This window comes from Hesperophylax consimilis, chromosome 3 (assembly GCF_061612785.1).
Source record: "Hesperophylax consimilis isolate HC1 chromosome 3, BYU_Hcon_1.0, whole genome shotgun sequence".
NCBI lineage: Eukaryota > Metazoa > Arthropoda > Insecta > Trichoptera > Limnephilidae > Hesperophylax > Hesperophylax consimilis.
The window spans coordinates 29,587,311-29,595,277 of record NC_142838.1 but is presented as its reverse complement, the minus strand read 5'-3'; positions in this window follow the sequence as shown (position 1 = coordinate 29,595,277).

The window sequence follows — 7,967 nt, the reverse complement described above, 5'->3', positions numbered from 1 at the left end:
TGATACTATTATAGAATAAATAAATTATAAATACTTAATTCCCTGTCTAATATTTATTTGTATGCATTTCCAACATTCTTCCATTTGATTTTCAGTGATTCGACATGAATAATTCGTTCATGAATGAATTTAAAGAAGAGTAATGATAAAATCTGTTTTCTGAAGCAGCAAAACTCGCAAACTGCGAGCTCTGGCGTCGTCAAATTTGTACAAATTTTCTGTCTGGAATTTATATGTCATCAAAACTACTTTTAGCTCGCAACATCATTTCCATCATGAGGTATGGAGCTTCAGTAAATTCATTCAACTATAAAAACAAAGACAATGTTCCAAATTTTGTTTACTAAGATTTTTAAAAAATGTGATGTTTTCTTCATTTTATTGACTCAAATCCAATTCTGAGCTCAACCGAAAGGACTCGATTCACTGGACTCATTCTTTTGATTCCTTTTAGTCCGCCGGACTCACTGAATCTTGTGGAATCAAACGCATTGTCGTTTCACCGGACTAACTGAATTCAGTGGAATCAAACTCATTGTGTTGTTTCGCCAGACACATCAAATCAACTGGAACGAAACTTATTGAGTTTGTTCAGCCAGACTCGGTGGAACATCACAGTTAGAGAACAATAGGAGTTACGAGAAGAGTGAACGAATTTATCAGATTTACTTACCTAAGACACGGAATCGAAACCAATTCATCGATCGGTGTCGTGTCGTGTCGAATAATGATTGTAAATCATCAAACACTCAAACGGTGATTTATTCTTGATTTAAAAATAAATGCTGTCCGTAATAACATTAATATTTGTAGATTTATCAACATTACAAACTGGCACAATCAATATATTTGCTCCAGACCTACTGGAATAGATTTAATTTCTTACAACAGGCACTGTTGAATCTTTTCACTTCATGTGATGTGCTAAATTACTTGATGACCCACGACTATAACTAATACTACCGGAAAAATATTCACATTTGGCATTTTTTGTATTATTTAACACTGTATAATGCTTCCAGATTTCTAACTAACTAACTAACTAACCATCACGCCGTTTCCCCGCAGGGGTAGGCAGAGAGGACGGACCGCCAAACAACTCGGTCTTGGCACACACTCCTTGCCTCATTCACATTCATACATCGTCTCATACATACTCTTCTATTATTCTGACTCTTGACATGGCCCGACTCGAGTATCTGATTCACTTGATCGTGCCATGTCTTCCTCGGGCGTCCCCGACTTCTGCTACCATTCACATTTGCATCATATATCCTCCTTACACTCCTATCTTCGCTCATTCGCTCTACATGCCCAAACCATCTAAGCGTCCCTTTCTTAATCTTACTCATTACGCTTACATCAGCCTTGCACTCTTTGCGGATCTCCACATTCCTCACACGATCAAACATGGTTTTACCACACATACGCCTCAGGGATCTCATTTCAACAGCATTTAATCTACTTTCATCCTTTCTTTGCCAGTTCCATGCCTCACTTCCATACATCAAGGTAGGTACCAGCACTCCGTTGTGGACTGCTAACTTCGCTTCTTTGGACAATTTTTTGTTAGCGCCTACGGCGTTTAGTCCTCCATTAACGGAATTACCTGCATTTACCCTTCTTTCGATATCTCTGTCAGCCTTCCCATCTCTCGTAAACATACTTCCTAAATACACAAACTCATCCACCTGCTCCAAGTATTCCCCATTCACAATTATATTGCACACTGTTTTCGTACTCTCTCTTTCAAACACCATTACTTTAGACTTACTTACATTCATCATTAACTCATTCTTCATGCATACTTCGTTCATCCTAGACACACTTCTCTTATTTATTGTAGGCATAGAGTTTTTGCGTAGTTATGTTCGCTTTCACCCGACTACGAAAAGTGCAATATTAAGAAACTGTCTCTAATACAATGAGTAATTAATGCACAACTACACATTCAATCAAAAAGTTTCACACTTATTATTTATTATAATAATAATAAAAACTACAATGACATATTGAGTTTGCTAATTTGTGAGGAGCCTTACATTATAGAGACCTTATATCGACATAGTTGCTAAGCTCTGTTCCTCCTGCAGGTGCACTGGGTTTTTTTTTGATTCCTGAAGGAAAAATCCCACATATACCACTACTGAATAGGGTTGCTTTTTGTTTATGTGTCCGATTCAAAAGGCTCGCCTTTCCTTTATACAGAATTCCCCTCCAAAATAAAACAGATCTATCCCTCAAATGGTGTGTTGTAACTTGATCATTTATCAGCCATTAGGAAGCCTGGAAAGTACACGTCACAAGTCGGAGATGAACTTGACAACTGCACTTGGTGTACAAGTAGCCATTAGCTTCTAAAAATGTACTACTGCGTAATTTGAATGTATAGATCGACTTCCAAAAAATTTAACGCTTTTTATCAATTTTGATACACCGCTTCGAATCTATCAGGGCGTATATATTTTTTTAAGCATTCACACTGCTGATTAAATTGTTAATAATAAAGTCCGCGGTAACCCCTAGCTAAAATATTAATAAGTTTTGTGTGTGATAAATGATCTTCATAAAGCTGGTAATAATACCTAAGTAACGTTCATGCCAGCTATCTTTTGATCACGAGATAAAGCTTCTTTTCGAAAAATGTTTTCGTCAACCTAGTTTAAGTTAAGTCTAGTTTCTGTCGCCGTGCAGCTCGCACGTTTCAGAAATTTCGATAAACTCAGTAACCACAAATCACAGTGATACCCAGTTTAACATATTGTTGTTGCAAAAATAAAGCAGGCTGGCTGCGTTTAGTCGCCAGACAGCCCGCAAAAAAAAAAATAACTCATTTTGGACCGAAGTGTCCAATCATTAATTGACTCAATTAAAATTGAAATTGGAAAATGCTCATCTGTCAAAGAGGCAAAACAAAGGAGTAACATAGAACAAGATATACACCAGCTAGAGGAAATATGGTGCAAGGAAAAACTTCAACTAGAAGAAAAAATAATTGAGCTACAAAATAAACTTATATTAAATGAAGAAAAACATTCAGAAAAAATTGAAAATTATTTAAAGGAAAAAAATGAATCAACTAATACAACGTACAACAAGTCAACCCTCTCAATACCTATACCAGAGGCCAAATACTCATTAATAATTGCAAGTGAAAATACTAATACAACATCTGATGATATTCGAGACATGATAGTTAAAAAAATTAAAACATCGCATTTGGGGATTGCAGTAAATGGAGTGCAAAAAGCATCAAATAAGAAACTAATCATCTCTTGCCCCAATAAGGATCACGCAAAAAAACTAACAGAACAAATAAATATGGTCTTCAAAAATAATATGATCGCGAAAGAATTAGAAAAAAAAATTCCCAAACTATTCATCAGAAATCTACCTATCGACCTATCAGAAGAAGAAATAATAGAATCATTAAAAACCCAAAATGATGGAATTAAAATCATCATGGATGAAAATCCAAAAAACTCAGTAAAATTAGTAAAAATGCTTAAACCAAAAGGACAAAATAATCTTACAAATTATATAATTGAAACAAGTGGAAAACTTAGGAAATATCTCATATCTAAAGAGAAAATTAATATTGGATACCACAGAGTGCGGGTGGAGGATGCTAATCCAATAATGCAATGCTTCCATTGCCTGAGATTTGGTCATTCAGCCGTCAACTGCTTTAATAAGGACAAGAATGCTTCGTGCCTGCACTGCGCCATGGATCATCCTTGGAAAGACTGTCCCAATAAAAACAAAGAAGAAAAATGCAAAAATTGTGATTTCCAAAACAACACTTATAAGTCAACAAACGATACAAATCATAAAGCAAATAGCAAAAATTGTACGTATTTAAAAAAAAATGATGACTATTGCCCAAGGGCGTATAAATTATGAATAGGTATGTACTTACTTTAACATTCTTAATAACTAACTTTAAAATTCTTAACAATACTAAAAACTCAATACCAAAATTTATTTTTTTGTTTCAAATACGCTTGTTTTCTGACATTTCACACAATTTAGCTATAAATATTAAAACTTTAAAACAATTGAGAAACATTTTAATATTATTAATCTGCCATCGAAGAGCTAACGATTTATCAGAAATATCCAACAAATATTTAATTATCTATTTCTGTAAAATTTTAAGACAAAAACAAAGCATTAAAATATTAGCCTACTCTCAAAGTGTTAATGTTTGTAAAATATTATTTATACAAAACAAAATTAATATACTACATAGTATGTATCATCTTTATAATATTATCATTAGTAATATAATGCTAAGTTGTTCAATATTGTCACCAAAACTATTTCAAGTCAACCTTGATATTATCCGTGTACATATGCTACTAATTTATAGTTTGTCATCAAAATCAAATTCAGTTTTGACAATTAGTTATAACAATGGCTTGTACCGACATGAGATACAAATACTTATGAAAAAAAATATTTTAGTTATTAAGTACTTTCTTCACAAACATTATGTCTTTTAGTTACATAGATGATGAAAATGATATTAATTTTTGTAAGGTAAATAACCTGCATGAATGGTTTCAAAAACAAGATACAGTTAAATGTAAAACGAGTAAACTTAATTTTGTGGAACTAAACATTAGATCAATATGTAAGTATTGGGACCTATTTCATGTTTATTTTAAAGACTGTTTAAATCAAATTGATATACTCATGCTTTGCGAAATTGCAATTCGTTCGGAACTTGTTAATCTGTATGATATTCCCGGATACAATTCGTATCACTATTGTAGAAGCCATAAATCCGGTGGAGGAATTCTGTTATATGTAAAGAATAACCTCTCCTTCTCGCAAATAGTTCTGGACACAAAATATTTTGAGAATGTTTTTGGAATATTGACACTTCCAAATAACAGCACTTTAAATGTCTTAGCAATATACCGACCTCCGAATTTAAATAAGCAAGCATTCTTGTCAGAAATATCCTCTGTGTTTGATAACAATATTAAATCAAATGAAAGTGTTATATTTTTCGGCGATATAAATTTAAATTTATTAAATAAAAATGATGCTATCATAATAAATTATGAAAATATCCTTACTAATAACTATTTAAAAAAATGTATAGATGTCGCTACTAGGGAAGTAATAGTTCTTCAGAAAATAAACCGCTCATGTATCGATCATTTTTATGTGCGTTTAAGTGGAAAGCTACCAGCTGGATTATCCAGTACAATATCTGCGTGCGTGTGTGACTATAACATCGCAGACCACAATACAACGGCTGTTAGTATACACTATAACTCAATAGATCATTTCAAATCTTCTGATTCTAATAACGTGAAAATTCTTTCGCAAAAACTGATCGATAAAAATATTTGTAATTATGATTGGAAATCGCTTCTAAAGGAAACCGAATGTTCTGTTATTTATTCAAAAATTAAAAATTATTTTCATGACTTGTACAAAAACAGCACAATTGAAATTAGCAAAAAATCTAAAAGCAGACCTCATGCCATAAATGACTGGATATCTACGGATGCACTATATAAAATTAAAAAAAGAGATTATTTTTATAAACGTTGGAAAAATGCTCCAACAAACAAATACTATGAAAAAGAATATAAGTGTTACCGAAATGTTTTAAATAAATTGTTACTTAAATTAAAAACCACATACTATAATGATAAATTCAAAAACCTTTTTCAAGATTCAAAAAAAACATGGGACGAGTGTAATCAAATTTTAGGAAAGAAATGTAAAAATAATTGTGACCAAGTTGCCTCCAAATATTTCATGAAAGATCAGACCAAAGAAAATGTAAATAATGATTTTGTTAATTATTTCTCTGATAGTGTTTGCAATATGTTACATAAATGTAATTACAGGACAACTGGGTTTGAACCAGAGGAGATGCCTCAAAGTATGTACCTACCAAGGGCCAAAATTTCTGATATAGAAAGCATTGTAAGACAACTTAAAAACTCTTCTCCTGGAATTGATAATATCAGAATGAGCGATATTAAAAAACACATATCTACCTTAGGTCCAATTATAACCCATTTTGTTAATAGAATCATATTTGAGGCAAAAATTCCAGATGACTTAAAATGTAGTATCATCCGACCCATTTATAAAGGCGGTGATCACACTGTATTGGGTAATTATAGACCGATTAGTATTTTGCCATCACTCGAAAAAATCCTTGAAAAATACATTCAGCTGAAATTGATTAAATATTTAGAAGATTTTTCTATTATTGATACAAATCAATACGGCTTCCAGAAAAAAAAGGGCACTGAAATGCTAATTCAGAAGTTTGCCAGCCTAATAAATAATGAATTAAATAGTAAAAATCATGTATTAGTCTTATTTATAGATTATTCCAAGGCATTTGACACTATTAATCATAAAAAATTATTGAAAATATTAGAAATCATAGGAATAAGAGGGAAACTTTTAAAACTCTTTGAAAATTACTTGAGCAACCGATTCATGAAAATAAAACTTTTGAACACTTTAAGTAAACAAAGGAAAATATTAGCAGGCGTTCCTCAAGGTTCCATATTAGGCCCAATTTTATATATTATTTATGTATCATTTATTAAGTACATTTTTAAACATGTAAAACACTTTGTATATGCGGACGATACTGCATTGGTGATTTCTCGCAGTGATTTGCAATTATGTATTGAACTATTACAAAAAGATTACATTGAACTTTTGAAATGGTCTCACGACTCTGGTTTAATTATAAATGCCAAAAAAACTAAATTGATACATATTAGATCACCCAATGCTAAGGCAAATATTATTACACCTGAAATAAAGACACACACTTCAAATTGCTTACATGTTGGTATTCCTGCAATATGTACATGTGAAAATATTGAACTGGTCACAGAGTATGTATATTTAGGTATTATTATTGATTGTTTTTTCAAATGGGACTTACAAATAAATAAAGTCTGTGAACGTCTGAGATCTATTGTTAATAGATTATATCAATTAAAATTCTATGTTCCAATACGTACACTTAGAATAATTTATTTATCACTAGCTGAAACTATTATAAGGTATGGAATCACAGCATGGGGACTTTCATGTAAAACAAATATAAACCATGTTCAATCAGTTCAAAATTCACTAGTTAAATTATTAGCTCATAAAAGTTTATACGAACAAAGGCATAATGTTCCATACCTTTATCAGAATCTTAAACTTTTCTCAGTAAGATCAATTCTGTGGTATAAAATTATATTTCAGCATATGAATAGCCCTATATACATAAATAGACTGGACCACACTTACAATACTCGTTTTACGATAAATGAAGGACTAATTGTACCTAAGCATTTAAACAAATATGGACAAAGAACACTGGACTACATGATACCTAGCTGCTTAAATATGTTACCTGCTGAAATAAAAAAATGTACAAATGTAAAAACAAATATTATGTTGAAAAATTGGCTCGCTGAAAGAAATAGTTTGTACATATTAGAGTCTAATACAAACTATAGGTAGATACTATCACTGTTGTATATATGTTTTTATATTTTTAAAACAAATTGTTATTTTTTATTGTTATCACTGTTGTCATTAAGTAAAATAAGTTTTTATCTTTTTTGATATTTTTTATGTGAAAAGTTGCCATCGACAAACTACTGAAAAGTAGTTTATTGGAACTTTTCTGTTGTTTTCTGTATTTTATTTTATTATTTACTGTAATATATATTTTTTGTCTTGCTTTCTTTAAATAAAAAAATAAAAAAATAAAAAAATAAAAACCAATATGTTTCATTGAGGCGTCAATTTCAGATCCACCTACAAGTTCGTAACAAGTGAGAGTTAATCCGGATTAGTTCCATTATATTTTGCCAACTCGGACTGATTCAAACACCTTCAGAATCATGTTCATTGGATTTGTTCCGGCCGGAATGAAACACTTCTATTCTGATTAATTTTTTTTTGAGAAGCCG